The sequence below is a fragment of the Sorex araneus genome, chromosome 2 (genome assembly GCF_027595985.1).
Source record: "Sorex araneus isolate mSorAra2 chromosome 2, mSorAra2.pri, whole genome shotgun sequence".
NCBI classification, from domain to species: domain Eukaryota; kingdom Metazoa; phylum Chordata; class Mammalia; order Eulipotyphla; family Soricidae; genus Sorex; species Sorex araneus.
In genome coordinates, this window is record NC_073303.1 from 339322367 (window position 1) to 339339207 (window position 16841).

Sequence of the window (16841 nt, forward strand, 5' to 3'; positions counted from 1 at the left end):
GCCCCGCCAATGGAGAGCGAGCTGATGACAAATAGCGGGCCGCCGGGGCCGCGGGACTCGCACAGCGAGCAATGAGACAGACCGGGGGATCAAGGGGCTGCGGGGGGGGGCGGGGGGCGGGCGTGCGTGTGGGAACGCGTGTGTGCGAGAGAGAGAGAGAGAGAGAGAGCGAGCGAGAGCGGGCGCGAGAGAGCGAGAGAGCGAGAGAGCGAGAGCGAGCAGGCGACCGGGCGGCAGCGCGAGCGGCCGTGCCCCAGCCCGAAGCGCAGCGGAAGCCGGGAGGGATGCGGGCGGCGGGGCCCTCGGCTGCCCGAGGATGCGGAGGTGGAAGTGGAGCGGATGGCGCTCCCCGGGACCTCCGCCACGCGAGCTTTTGATCTGGCGGCTCTGGCCGCCCCCGGGCGCCCTAGGCACGGCTGCACCGTCTGCTCCGGACGCTCGGGCCGAGCGCGGCGGCTAGGGTGCTCCGGGCCGTGCGCACTGCGCCCACAAAGGGCAGTGGTCCCGCCGCCCGCGCCTCCGTTGCGTGGTGCGGGGTGGGGGGAGGGGGAGAGCTGCGGGCGGTTGCTGCGCTCCCCTTTCCGGTCCCCGGGCTAGTTAGAGAGATTGTTCCCGGGCCCGCGCTGCGTGGAGGTGAGGCCAGGAGCCGGCCGGGCCCCTCCGCCGCGGCTCCGTCCCCGCGCGCCGGCACCCACCCGCTGCGGTCGCCCCGCGCCGCTCACCCGCGCGCGCCGCCCCCGCCCCCAGCCGCCGCCGCCGCCGCCGCCGCCGCGCAGCCCGCTCCGCCCGCACGCGCTGCCCGCCCCGCGCGGCCGGCTCTCCCCGCCGCTCCCCTCCCGCGGCCGCCCGCCGCCTCCGAGCCCCGTTCCCGCCGCGGCCAATCGGAGGCCACCAAGCTGCGGCGGGAGCCGGCGGGAGCCGCGGCCGTCCCCCACCCCCGCCCCGCCGCTGCACCCCGTTTTTGTGTCCGTGTGTAGGACGGTTTTTCTTTTTTCCTTTTCTCTTTCTTTCTTTCTTTTTTGTCTTTTGTTTTGTTTTGTTTTTTTTCCCGCAGCCCGCGGGGGGCCGCCCGAGAGAAGTCTGGGGTGCGCGCAGCACCGCCCGGGCAGGTGGAGGGGCTGCGGGAAATAAAAGAAGTTGCGCAGTAACTTGATGGGTGGCAGGTTCATCCGTGGACCGCTAGGAGAATCAGATATTAGGAAATGGGAGAAACGTCCCCTTGATCTCCGAACGCCCGTTTTTGCTTTGGCTTTTGCCATTCTCGTTATAGATTATCTTTCTTGGCAGGGGGCAGTCACGGCAAACTACGGCGCGGGGAAGCCCGTCCAGGCTATTGTTGTCTGGGGGCGCTAGTCGGGAACCACCTGCGATCCCCGGAGGGGGGTCCCCGCGCCTCTTCCACCACTCCCACCTTGCGGACCTGCTGCAACAGCCCAAGTTTCTATGCTCACGATGGGGGAGTTTGCGGATGTGTGTTTCCAGCGTTTGAAAACGCCTTTTGCGTTTCTCCACCTTAGTGGAACTGTTCACTTTTTTTTTTTTAAATAAATAGTTTCGGGGATTTTGACCTCTTCCCCCTGACACCTCCCCCAGCAACAACGGAGAGAGAAAAAATAATTTAGGAAGGAGCCACGCAAAGACACGACTCGCTATCAAAATAGGACTAACTAAAAGATAATGGTTAGCAATCTGATAGAGTTTGAACCAAGTGGGGAGGGGTCTTCGCTTCCTCCGTTTAAGACATGAATTTGGAAAACAAAATGTGAGAGACTTTTAGGTTAGGGACATACATTTGTGGACCGGAGGGGCGATGGGGAGCAATTAATTTTGACCAGGCAACGCGCTTTTTTCCAGATCCTTTTTGCTGTTGTTAGCTGTTACTAGTGCAATATATTACATATATATATAAACACACATATATACGTGCTCGTAATAGTTTTTATCGAAGCGTTACAGCGATTTGGAAGTCGTCGAAGTTCGTTGCAGCTAATGAACATTATTCTTTTGCTTTGAATATCTGAAGAATTAAAATTATTTAAATTTTAATTTCAGGGTACTGGTCCTCTAAGAACTTGACGAATCTAAAAATCAAGTACTAATTTCTTTGACATAAGTTGTAGCTTTTAATAATGTACTATTACTGGCTAGGCTTTTAAATTTTTAATATTCACAAGGAAGCTTATTCAATTTTAATTAAAACAATATTGTAGGCCATTTTAAAAGGAAATTTAAAAACATTTTCCTAGATAGTTTCTTTTCAGAAGAATTAGGATATATTAACTAAGTTTAAATGACAAGAGTGGTTCTTTTACTCCCCTCTTTTTTTCCCTAGGTATTACTGTCACATTATTACTTGTTGGCCTGAAATTTCTCTTTAAAGATGATATTTTTAAATTCGAGTTTCAAGGACTCATACATAACATCCCATATAAATATATGGATATCATTTGTTTAAATACAAAGCAGGGTTTATAAATCTCATCACCATGCCTAAGAATTGTTATGATCCTATATCTTAGTTATATCCTCAAGATTCCCACCAATTAGAAGTTGTTTATTTTTTTCCATGCTCATCTTAAGGTAGAATTAATTTCAGCACGCACAGTTCTTTTGCTTGTCAAATACTATTTGCTTACCACTTCATACATTATCTTATGGTTTCAGAATCACTCTGACAAGTCTGTCAGTTGACGAATTATTTGATCCCAGTATTATTTTCTTCATCATACTGGTATACAACCACAACTTTTATTTTATTTTATTTTTTAGTACATTGTGCAGGCCTCTTACTCTTTAGAGACTAAATTTCTTTGGGATCTTCCTCAATTGTTATCATATCAGATGATCAACAAATTTTGCTAATGGCTTTAATTAGAAGACAAACCCAACATAACTGGCAAGCCCAAGCATGACTGAAGACTTGGTGCATCCATTTGATATGAGTAAAGGTAGATCTAGTATTCTCTAGCATTATTGGAACGATAGCACAACGGGTAGGGTGTTTGCCTTCAACGTGGCCAACCCGGGTTCAATTCCTCTGTTCCTCTAAGAGAGCCCAGCAAGCTACTGAAAGTATCCTCGCCGCACGGCAGAGCCTGGCAAGCTACCTGTGGCATATTCGATATATCAAAAACAGTAACAAGTCTCACAGTGGAGACGTTACTCGTGCCCGCTCAAGCAAATCAATGAACATCGGGATGACAGTGCTACAGAGCTATCATTGACTTTGGTACCCATTACTCCTTCACCTCCACTGCACCATACTACAGATAATATAATAACCATTCCTTTCTCTGAACAAGCACTCACCAAATTGGTCCAAAGCTCACCAAGTCTGAAATTCTGAAATCTAACCTTCCCTCAGTTTGCATAGCTTCTAACTGCAGGTGACTTGATAGTGGACAAAAACACTGGAGAGTATATAAGACAAAAGAAAACAATTAATACTAGAAAGTACAACTATGAAGCTCTCATACTTGTGAGATGTTGCTGATTTCCTTACATGAGGTCTGTGAATGAGGATGTGTACCAAAAATTGTGGACAGACTGCAGAGAGAAGTTCTACTGCAAATATTGTTACCAGAGTGGTTTTAGCTGTCTCAAGGACTTATATTTGTTAAAAATAAAAATAAAAAGAAAGCGCGCAGGCGGCGAGGCAGGCGAAGGAAGGAAGAAGGCCAAACTGGTTGCTCGATCGGTTTATTTCATGTCCATCTCCATTCTCCTCTGATTCTCCTCCTGCTTCTTTCTCCCCATCCTACTTCATTCTCTCTCTCTCTGCCTCTCTCCCGGCTCTCGGTCTCTCTCTCGATCTGTGGATCTGGCCCCCGTGGATCTGGCCCGTGGATCTGGCTCCGTGGATCTGGCCCCTGTGGATCTGGCGCCGTGGATCTGGCTCTGGCCCCTCATACAGCTACCTTAAATCTCCCCCGTCCCCTAGCAGCCTGGGGCTTATCTAAAGGTGTGGTTACAATCTATAGGGGCTATAGTTCTATCTCTTAGGGGAATGCCTTCACTAGGACAGAATCTCTCTTTCAGCAGGAGGATCCACCCAAGGGCAGAGTCCCATGAATGTGTTTCTCTTCTCCTCAGCCAGCAAACATATAAGAATTCATAATATTAATCATTTTGTATGGACACAATAAGAGATGCATTAAAGCTTATAGAATTGCTCTCCTGGGGCCATCTCAATCTCAGACTATAGTGCTCAGGCCAGATCAGTCTTTCCTATCCCAGGCAGGGTCCCAGTCTCATAATTACTATTGGATCATGACAGCATTTGTCTATGATCAAGCTCTTAACTTATAGTTAAGAATTAGGCACTTTGGCCAGGCCCATCTCGATGCCAGGGTAGCACATAACTCACCGCTTGCCCTGGATCCTTCCCGTCCCACGTCGGGGACCCTACTTTGGGGTGCTAGGAACTGAGGGCAACTGAGGCTTAAGTGGAGAAAGCAGATGCCCAGGAGGGAATATCGAGGCCAATTAAGTCTTAAGTCATAAAAACATAATATTGTCTTCTTGTGTCTATACAAAAAAGACATAGCTTTAAAGTAAATTATTCAAAAGGCATAAAGAGGAGAGAAAGGCAATGTTATAATATTCAGTGTCCTAGGAAGTTCTGACCTTACCAATTAACAGAGTTTGATTAAGGGAAGAGCAGATAAACTGGTAGAATTGGTTACAGATAAACAAAAGAATGGGAGTGACTCGGGAGCACTTTGATGGGTGTGACTGATAAACCTAAGCTCCTAGTGGCAAGGGGGAAAGGACAAACCAATGATATCCAACATATATTTAAATACTTATGTTTAAAGTAAAATGGTTGTTTTATAGTGTGTTTTCTCAGGCAGGGTATGTTGCATGAGTTTTTGTCTTTTTGAAACCAATGCTCAACTTGAATAGTCTAGTCCACCTGCCCCCGCCACCCTCAGGGCACATGCAACACCAAGTGCTCTAAGCAGGCGCCATACTTGTCTGTTTCTCTGACACCCAACTGACTAATTTCCAAGCGGTCAGTGAAGGTCCTCCTCCACCCTACCTCCTTCTCTCCAAACTCTAAGGCACAATGGAGGGTTCCTGAACAATCCTTTACATTGCAAGTTTTTTTTTTTCTTTCCCCACAACATCCTATAGTGTATTGAAGCTAATTGACTTTGATGGGATGATATTCATTTCATTTTTATGGAATCGTGAAATGGGGGGGCGGGGGAGAAGCCAGGGCTGCTGTTTTTTTTTAAGTATTTTTTTAAATGAATTGCTGTAAAATACAGTTACAGACTTACTGGAGTGATAGCACAGCAGGTAGGCGTTTACCTGGATCCTGGTTTGATTCCTCTGCCTCTCTAAGAGAACCCAGCAAGCTACTGAGAATATCTCACCCCCACGGCAGAGCCTGGCAAGCTACCCATGGCTATTTGATATGCCAAAAATAGTAACAAGTCTCACAATGGAGATATTACTGGTGCCAGTTCGAGCAAATCGATGAACAACAGGATAGCAGTGCGACAGTGCTACAGTGGAATGTTTATGATAAAACTGAAAGATGGTCTTTGAAACCCCAGTATGGATCTTAAATTAGTGAATGCTGTTTAGCCTTAACAGCAACTTGGAGAAATTCTGGAAATCCAGAATGTGCCACACTCTCGGTCTTACGTTGGATCTTTATATTATTTTAGAAGATGCTATTTAATGTCAGAAAATACAACTATGTGGAAAGAGAGGAATGTTAAAAAAAGAAACTTAGTGATCCTAGAAGTTTGCTTACCATTTCTCATTTATTTGATTCTTCAGTGTATTTGTTAAATTAGAAATATACTCTTCTTTTCTTTTCACTGGACTTTGTTCTCTGCACCTTTCTGAGATAGATCATCTCCTTTTATTTAGTGTAATTTGACATTTAAAATTACTCTTATCTTAGATGCAACAAGACTGCTAAACATAAGTTTGTCATCATCTTGTATTCATCCAGAGAAGTGGTGATTTGTTCCGATACTAGGGGGGAAAATGACTTTTTATTTAAAATTTCACTCTTGTTTGGAATTATTTATATGCTTGTTTTCAGTATTTTTAAATTGTACTCAATGCACTCATGGGAACTATAGCTAAGTAAAACAAAATACATGTTTCAAGTTAGTGAATACATGAGTTATAAATTTGTCTGATGAAAGACGTATGTCATAAGCATCATTATTACTAGGAGCAGCACTACCACCAGGAAATTAACAATAACAATAATAAAAATACCTAATGTAATGTAGATGGTATTATGGATTATGAATAGAATGCAAGTGCCTGTTGGTCTATTAATTTAAGTTTATAGACCCTTTAAAGATATTTTTCTTATCTCTAAGATATAGGAAATTTTCAGCTTTCCTTTAGAAAGTGTGATGTGAACATAATAGAGCATAGTAGAAGCTTATTATATTGTTTTATATTTATCTAGTCTTTACTGACATTGAGAATTTAGAACAACTAACATAGGAATCATAGTAAATGCTTCTCTCATTTTCCATATTTAGTCTGAACTTTTTAAAAAATGTTTTAAATCAGAGTTTTATTTGGAAAGTTCAAATTTTATAGAACAATACAACATCCATAATGTAGAAACTAAGGACCATGTAAATAATCTACTGACTGACAAACATAATAATTTTCTGACTTAGCTTTAGAAACAATAAACCAATGAAGTGGCAGGCTCCTAAATCATATACAATAATGTGCTACATTTCTATTTGCAAACAACAAACTAGAAGAAAAATAAATCAAAAAACAATCCCATTTGTAATTGCATCAAAAAGAATTAAGTAGCTAGGAATAAAACTTAACAGAATATCAAAACCTTTCACATTAAAAATGATAGATCACTGTTAAAAGAAATAGAAAACATAAAGAAATGGAAACGTTTCCATGTTTATAGAATGGGATGTGAATATAGTTAATGGGATAATAAAATAGTCATCCTGCAGAAAGTATTAAACAGATTCATAGAAATCCTTATGAAAATTCTAAATGTGTTCTTCAAGGATATAGAGCAAACTTTACTAAAATTTGTATGTAACTACAGAACTTCCCATATCACCAAAGTAATCCTGAAAAAAAGAAGATGAGAAGCACTGAGATCCCTGTTTTTAAACTATGTTTTAAAGCTGTACTAATCAAAGCAGTGCTGCATTAGGATAAAACTAGATAATTACAGGGATAGAGTAGAATTGAAAAAGCCCCAAAAGTACAACCTCGAGTATGTGAATTTATTACGAAGAAAAGAAGAGCATAAATTACAAAGGGAAAAAAAAGGTCTCTTCAATAAATTATCCTGGGAAACAATAACCATTTGGAAAATAATAAAATTGATAGTACTCCTGAGTACCTCATGAAGAGCTAAACTAGAAGTAACCTTTGTGATCCTTAAAACTTCTTATAAAGTGCAAAGACATGTTAGACAGACCAGGTTTAGATAACCCATAGGAATATTGAAAAAATTAAAGATTTATCCACTTATTATCAGGAATGTACAAACAAAAACAATAAAGGAAGGATAATCAATATCAAATAATACAGAAACACTTCATATCCTACTATACTATATACCAATGTCCAATGACAAATTTTGGGATAAAAAGTTGTGGCATATATACATACAATGAGAAACTATGAAGCTGTAAGAGAGGATGATATAATGTGGCTATTAAAATTTTGTTGGAACATGTTAAGTGAAATAGGTCCAAGGATGGAAAAAGACAAATACCAGATGTTCTCTCTCTCACTGTCACACTGTCGTCCCATTGTTCATCTATTTGCTCGAGCGGGAACCAGTAACGTCTCCATTGTGAGACTTGTTACTGTTTTTGGCATATCGAGTACTGTAAAAAACTAAAGCTCGCCGAGGGGCGAGTGCACTCTCGGGCTCTCCGGGCGGCTCTGTCTCACCACCCGCGTTCGGTGCTCTGGAACCGCAGTGTGTGGACTGGATCGGGACGGCCGGTGGTCAAGGACAGGCGAAGGAAGAACGAGGACCAAGCTGGTTGCTGATTAGTTACCGTTTATTCAATCTTCAATCTTTCTCATCTCCCGCACTCCCAGCTCCGGCCTCTCTCTGGATCTACTGCTCAACTGCTGCCTCTCTTTGGCTTCTCTCTCTCCTCCCACTTGTCTGTCTCACCTTGCCCTCTAGGCTACAACCAGCCTGGTAGCAAAATCAACATAAGAAAGCCCTTCCTGAGGGCAGGGCACTCCAAAGCCCTGCCTCACTCTTAAGGTTTTTTTCTTTTCCTTAGTCCAGGAACTTATTAACATCTTAATACTAGTTTTTTTTGTATGGACATAGCAAGGGATACATTGAGGCTAGCAAGGCAGCTCTCCTGGCAACATCTTGCCACAGGCTCAGACCACAGCACTCAGGCCAGATTAATCATTCCTCACCCTAGCAGGGTCCGAATCTAGTTATCACTGTTTGGATCATGACAACATTTGTCCATGATCAAGCTCTTAACTTATAGTTAAGCATTAGGCACTTTGGCCAGGCCCATCTCAATGCCAGGGTAGCACACAACTCACCGCTTACCCTGGGTCCTTCTTGTCCCACGTCGGGACCGTGCTTTGGGGGTGCTAGGAAGTAAGGGCAGCTGAGGCTTAGGTCAAGAGAACAGATGCCCTGGAGGAAAATATCATGTAGAGTCAAATGACTCCCAGGTTACAAAAGCATAACATTTGTTAAGTCTTCCTGTGTCCATACAAAAAGGACTTGCTATGAATAAACTATGCAAAGGACTCAAGGAGAAGAGAAAAACATTATTTACAAGTCAACAGAACACTAAGAAAGAAGCTACAAATAAACAAAGAGGAATAGGAGCACTGTAAGGGGAGTAACCCAATAAACCTAAACTACTGAGGCTATGTTATCCTACAGAGTACGCCATGGGTAACTTGCCAGGCTCCGCCATGCAGGCGGGATACTCTCCGTAGCTTGCTGGGATTTCTGAAAGGGATGGAGGAATCAAACCGGGGTGGGCCATGTGCAAGGCAAACGCCCTACCACTGTGCTATCGCTCCAGCCCCATGTTCTCTCTCATACAAGCAAAAAAAGAAAAGCAATGTCAAACACGTGGTCCTGGATTAAAAAACTGAAATTTTTAGGAGATAGGAGGTGGGTGGTGACTGGAGGTAGGAACATGAAGAGGTAAACTAGAAGTAACCTAATTTCATTGGTGGCATTTGGAGACTTTGGTGGTAATGAAACGCAGTACCTGTACATTAAGACCATAAACATTAACCCTATTGCTGTATATATGTTACCTTAACTACAACAATAGCCACTAATAAAAATTTTCCTTAGAGCACAAATTTAAAAAGATATATGCACACCTATATTGAGTGCTTTTTCTAAGATATGGAAACAAACCAAGTGCCCAATGATAGATGATTGGATAAGGAAGATGTGTGCTATGTATGTTCCCAATACAATACTATTCACCTCTTAGAAAACATGAAATTTTCCCTTTTGTGACAACTTGGAAAGAACTGGAGGTAGACCCAAGCAAAATATGTCATAAAGAGAAAACATTGGGTGATTTCTAACTCATGCTAAGGAAATAAAGAAACAGGCAAGTTATAGACAAGCCAACCTAAATAAATGTTTGGTCTCTTACCACAGGACTGAGACTACCAAATAGAGATGGTGAGAAAAAAGGTTGAAATGTGAAGGGAATCCACTGATAGTGGTAGAATTGTTTTTGCATTTGGGTCTTTAGCATACATTTTGGTATGGTATGGTATGGTATGGTTGTATACATTTTGAAGTAATGGGGAACTTTACCATGAAACTTACACAATTTAACATTTAAGCCAGTGTTACTGAGACTAAAAGTAGTTTTTTCTCATATTTTTAAACTAGAAAAAGGTGATTTATATAATGTCCAAAACACCAATATAAGAATATGAATATATTCATAGGAAGAAATATGTCCATATTAACATTTTTACTTCATATATAAAAAACTAGTTCATTGATAATACTAAGACCAGAACTAAAACTCATATTTTTTAGAACTGTCTCTCCTAAAACTGAGTTATGTCATTTATCTGATCACTTTCTGACTGTGTATTTCCAAAGTCCAGTCTTCATAGTTGATTTAATAAATTTTGCTTAAGCCAGTTGTATCTGAGTTAGCATGTTGTATATTTATAATCAAGAAAACTCCCTTCTGCACCAGAGTAGGGGTATTTATGGGCAATACATAAAATTACTTAACAAAAGTCTATTTGCATATATTCTATTTGTATATCTATTTCAAAAGATAGACACTCTTTTAAAAAACTCATAAGGAAACTTTGCTAATGTTTAGTTATGCTAAACGTTTGCCATCATTTCCTTTTTAAAGCAAAAAAAAAATCTGTGTTCTAGAAAGTTCTGAAATGCAATTGCAAACGGTTAAAGGATAGTAGAACATTTAGTATTTAAACATATGTTGACTATGTTCTTTCCTGCATTGAAAATCAAGGACATAGGAAAAATATTTCGGGTTCAGAGACTACATATATTTCCTCAGGTCATGGCTAATTGAATAATTTTGAACATGCTACCTAATTTCCATATATATATATGTATATATATAGGCTGTAGAAAATACATCTAGAATCCTCATTAAAATTCAAAGAATGGTTAGCAAATAATACCAGTAAAACCTATTATTCAGCAAGTTCTAGGCAAATACATGGAAAATTTTTAGACTCTGCATTAAATTATCACAAAGAAGAATGATTGCTACCTAAAAGTTAAATCACTTTTTATTTTATTTTATTGTTTTTGGGGTCATATCCAGCAATACTTGATGCTTAAAAACTACTCCCAGCTTAATTGGTAGGTGTTGCTCTTGCAGTACTAGGGAAAAGATATGGGGCCACGGAGAAAATCTGGGTCTTCTGCATGCAAAGCTTGTGCTCCATCCTGTTGAGCTCTTTCCAGTGAGTAAGTTACATTTTAATGAAATGACACAACCAGCAAGTCACAAAGTGTTCATTAGATCTTTCTTGCTTTTTCCCATTTATCCACAGAAACTTAAAATAACACATATTTCCATTAGAAAGTCAACACATGATCATGCATATACATTTTTGAGATACTTATATTCTACTATTTGCACCAAGATAATTCTTGATGATTTCTTAAGTTGAAGGTCTCTCTGGGAAGACTGTAGCTTGAGCTTCTCATTTAGAAAATGGATGTGAAAATCAACAATAGGCCCATTTATTACAGAATTCACAGTGTATGTCTCTGTGATTGATTCTTTACATAGCTCATAAGAACTGAGTGATTTTCACAAATAAGCATTATCTTTATGGGAGGTCTATTATTTTGAGCCACCTGTGAATATGTTTTACTCAAAATCATGTTTGCAAGAGATAGGATAATTCTCATTTTTACACTTGTTAAAAACAATATTAAATACACATTTGCCTTCCAAGACTAAATTATCAGAGCCATAAGAAATTACTCTTTGAGTATGATGAGGGTCTTGTTTCTTGAATAGGAGAAGTACTTAAAGAAACTTGGTCATAAGGAATGGGAAGGACTAGAGGATTAGAGACAAGGACAAAATGGCACAAGTGGATATTAGAAGGGAATGACCAAGCATTTGGCTTGTGCTCCAAATGAGAGAAAGGGATCATGATGTGGACAGAATGTGGACTCTGTCTAAACTACATGATAAAGGCAGAGTCATAGCCTTAGTAACTGCTTAATAAATGCTTATTCAACTTCAGTAGTTAGTCATGTGCATCTCTCTCTCTCTCTCTCTTTCTCTCTCTCTCACACACACACACACTCACACACATACAAAAGAAAACAGAAATCAGAGCATGGAATTTGGGCAAGAGTGTAGGTACAGAACTGATAGGAAGGTCTACACAACAGAACAAACAGTAGTCTATCAGAGCAGTCCATCAGCCATTCATCCCCCCTATCCTCCTGCCACACCGAATTTGTATATCCTTTGGTAAAAGCTAGTCACCCTGGACAGAAAGTTTCACCTTAGATACTGACCAGTGGAGGTATACACAGATGTTTTCAGTTCCCAAATTGTTACCACAACAAATATTTTAAAACCTAATTATATTTCAGAAATTTCCATTTAAATTATTTTCATAAAGGTGAAAATGATGTAACATGGATATTTGTAGCTTGTAGCCTTTATTTCCAGTCAAAAATAAATAATATCCATATATTAATGAAATAGTATAATAGTTAACTAAAGAGGATATAAGTTGGTTTCTTTAGTATTTTTCTTTCTTTGTGACACTCCTGTTTTTTAAGACTATGGGTCTTCACTAATTGATCCTGTATTTTCTTTCTTCTCAGTTTTCTCTTCCCTCTTTTCTCTTTTTCCCTATTCTAAATATTTTTTTTTCCTGAGAGAATTTGTTAACTTTATCTTCCAGACTTTCTTTTAAAAATTTGGTCATATTTTTATTTCCAAGAGCTGTTGGTTGTTCTCTGGTGATTTCTTTTATAGAATTTTGTTCTTGTTTCACAGATGTGAGAGCTTATCTCATTATGTATTGTTTAAAAGCTTTATTCTGCTCTCTGCATCTCAGTTTCCTCTTGGTTGCTTTTTCTTGAAGTGTTTATTTTTGACTCTGTCTTTCATGTTATAGGCTTTCTGAGGGAGGGGGATTAGGTTCATTATGCAGAATTTCACTTAATCCTCCTTGTTTTCTATAAGCTACTCTACCCTGGCCTCAGCTTTGGGAGGCTCAAGAGTTCAAAGCCTATCTCTAATACTTCCTCTCAAAAATCTCCTCTGAAACTCTTCTAACCTCTGTTTTCTCATACTTTAATGAAATAGGTTGTTACTCTAGTGCCTATACTCTGCTTAACCCCATGTTTCAAACCATGACTGCAGACACAGATATCTGGCATATCATATATATATATATATGGAGATATTGGATATCTATACATATAAATAAATATACATATATATCCATATATATATAATCCATCCTCACTGTTAGTTGTATAGAGTACATGTTTTGCCGTTGAAAAACTTTGGCTAAAGTGAAAAACCTTGCCTAAAGTGTTGTAGCACAGCGGGTAGGGCATTTGCCTTGCACGCGGCTGACCCGGGTTCGATTCTTCCATCCTTCTTGGAGAGCCCAGCAAGTTATAGAGAGTACCTCACACGCACGGCAGAGCCTGGAAAGCTCCCTGTGGCTTATTCAATATGCCAAAAACAGTAACAAGAAGTCTCACAATGGAGACGTTACTGGTGCCCGCTTGAGTAAATCAATGAGCAATGGGATGACAGTGGTACAGTGCTATATATGTGTGTGTGTTTGTGTGTATACACGTACATATATATGTATGTATACACATATATGTATGTATGTATATATACAAGCTACCAAGAGTATTGCTCCCGCACGGCAGAGCCTGGCAAGCTACCCGTGATGTATTCGATATGCCCAAAACAGTAACAATAAGTCTCACAATGAGAGATAATTATTGGTGCCCACTTGAGCAAATTCGATGAGCAACAGGATGACAGTGACAGTGACAGTCTCAGCTGGGACTGGCTCAAGCGGCACTGTACCCTACACACTGCTGGTGGTTTGATCTTACTCTGTCCAGGTTTAATTTGTGCTTACTCCTTAGCAAAGGAAAAGGAGCAGTGATTTTCTAGAGGCTGTATGGCTGCTGATAGTCCCTTACTTCTGTCTGAGTAGGTTATATACCACTTCCCAAAAATGAAAAACAACCATGTCAAAGGACGCCCATGGCCATGGCTGCAGCTTGATTGTCTTTAAGTTTATGACTCCCTTCCTGTCCCAGTCCTTTCTAAACTTAATGAAAGAACTCTTATACTCAGAGTAATGCGATCAATGGAGTCACCTACAAAATGACCTAACCCCAAATCCTGGTTTTAACCCCTTATTTCAGATTAATCACTTTTTGTTTTCTCTTGCTTCTCAGTTAGTAGGTTTGTTATTGTCTTTGAAAAATATTCATTAAAAATATCTTGATTTGATTAATTTAGGTCTCAGAAGCCTAGTCCTGAACTGTGAAGAAACTTGCCTTCTGAGCTACTTTTGAAACAGAAACACCTGGGGACGCATGGTTTCACCTCCTTTTCAAACATCTCTCAATTTGTTTTCTCGTAGACAGGGTCTTCCCATATAGCCACATGAGCTTTCTTATACAGCTCCTTCATCATGTCTGGATTTATGTTCTCTGTGTACTGAGAAAATTATTTCTTTATAAGCATTTTCATCTTCCCTTATGTAATGCATGAGTCTGGAAACTTCTGTCCCATGATCATTTTCTGACTTATGTCTCCTTTAAGTATTTTACTTTCCAAGTCATAACCAGGGCATAATTTGGTGAGAGATGTACAGGCCTCCACCCACAGCTCCTTTCAGGCTACCCAAATTTTGTTTCCTATAGAGAAACAAAATTCTGCATCTACAAGATCTGGCAAGTTCGCATCCACGCAGCAGGTGAAGGCAGCAGAATGTCCATCAATGCTTTTCACTTTGTTCTCATCTCTGGTGACCTCTACTTGGCCTTCATAAATCTTTTTGATGCTAAGCCTATTGAGAAAACTTCGGGCCGGCATAAAGCCTGTTCAATGAGCTGCAGTCTAATCTGTCAGACCAACCATCACATCACACTTTGGAAGTTCATGAACATAAGCTGCTCAAACCATCACATCTCCTATACAGTCATAAGGAATCTGACAAATGCTGTCTTGCTGGTTACACAGACAATTGTCCTATATTTGGGTGTATTTATTTACTTTTATCCAGGATTGCCAAGTGTTTTGGAACATAGTAATCATTTTTGTGCTCTTACTCGTTTCTCAGTTTCATTGGCTTCTCTTGAAGTATTCCTTGTTCTTGAGAACTTTAATAAACCACATCCTGCATTACAGAAACCTGCTTCTGCAGTTTTCCACAGATCTGTTGATTAATTCTTTTGCACTTGCGGGGCATACTCAGCTGTGGGCAGGGCCCACTCCTGGTTCTTCACTCAGGTATCACTCCTGGTGGGATTTGTGGGACCATATAAGGTATGGGGAATCCAACCCAGGTCAGCTGCATGCAAGGCAAGCACATTACCTACTGCACTGTGCCTTGGCCCATAAACTGTTTTTAAAGGCTCTATCTTCAACATAATAATAGTTCTATAATTATTTTGGGAGGGTCATATCTGGCCATGCTGAGGAACCATATGGTGCTGGTTTTCAAATCTGTAACTCTTTGAGCCATCTATCTGGGCTCTAAAACTCACTTTTATCAGGTCTCATTCCCTTGACCCTGAAAGAGCCTTCAATCATTGGGAAAGATGAGTAAGGATAGACTGCTAAAATCTCAGGGCTGCGAAGAATGGAGACATTACTGGTGCCCGCTCCAGTAAAGTGATGAACAACTGGATGACAGTGATACAGTGATGACATTTATTCAAGCAATTCATAGGTATGTTTTTATCTTAATGTGCCCCTTGAATTCACACTAGCTCCAATAACAATACATATGAGGTATTATTCATATAATTGACATAAATTTATGTTTTCAGTAGGTAATGATGAAATATAAATATACAGTGTTGGTAAACCAAACCTGAAATTTGGAGTAAATGAGAAAGAAATTTACCCCAGTTACTTATGCATTGAGAACAATTACTTTCAACTTTTAATAACTGCTGTTGTCATACTATGTATATACACTAAAATATAATTAAGAAATGCATCTTCATTGGGGGAGTTGTACCCAATGAATTTATATAAATCAGTAGGTGCTTTGTTATACCTCACCCTAAATATTGTGACATTTTCATGATGGGAAAGATGATTACTCATTTTCCTGTAACACTCCTGCTATTGAGAATCACTGACTTAATATTGAATTGTTCTTTGCTCTAATTAGAATAAATATGTTTATTTAGTCTCGTTATCTTTTTATTCAAAAGTGGATCTCCACTTCATCTTATAGAAATTTATAAATAGTTCATCAATAGTGTGATTTTAAATTTTGAATTGTAAGAGATGTTAATATTCATTTAACACATGTGTAGCAGTCATTCACAATTTCCCTAGAAGTTCTGTTTCTAGATAATCTGCTCTAAGAAATGTATTTTCCCTGCTTAGAAGATCCAGTGTACTCTACAACAAAATTGGGTTTGTTACCATTTATCAGTTACAATACATTTATTAACAAATGAGATTTTAAAAGTTGTCTTTAATTATAAAAGAAGTACTTTCTCTTCTTTAAAAAGGTGGCTTTTAATTTGTTTTCTTTTAGGCCCCTCCCAACAGTGATTAGGGTTACTGCTGACTTGATGCTCAGGGCACTGTGCAGGGCAAAAGACTGTATGAACCCAGGGGTTCATACATGCCATGCATGAAGACAGCCCTTTGAGGTTTTTTTCCAACTCAAAAAACAGTGTCTTCAAAGAATGTGCCCAAACTGGGGAGTTTTTCTTATTTGTTTTTATGGGGGTCACATGGAGCAATACTTAGTCTGTCCCTGTGTTCACGTATCACTCCTGGTGTTACTCAGGTGTGCTATGGGGTGATAGGGATTGAATCCAGGCTCTGAGCATGCAAGGAAAGTGCCCTGCCTACTGGGCTATCTTTCAGGAACCCAGAGGGAGAACTTAGAGTGAGAACAAATTACTAGACTGATATAGCAATTTCTTATCTTTTATCCTGAACTCTACAAACAAGCAAACTTCAGAGTAATTATGATGAGACTAAAAAGTGTCTTAGAAAAAATGGTCAATGGACAGGCAGATGGAGGAAGAAACCTTATTAGAAGGAACTTGGGCGAGTACAGGATCCAAGTGA

The 16841-nt window shown here is 40.3% G+C and overlaps 1 pseudogene; it reads right to left on the reverse strand.

The window, feature by feature from the left end:
* Positions 1-14138: 14138 nt before the first annotated feature.
* On the reverse strand, positions 14139-14915 carry LOC129401881 (60S ribosomal protein L5-like; annotated as a pseudogene).
* Between the last annotated feature and the right edge of the window lie 1926 nt (positions 14916-16841).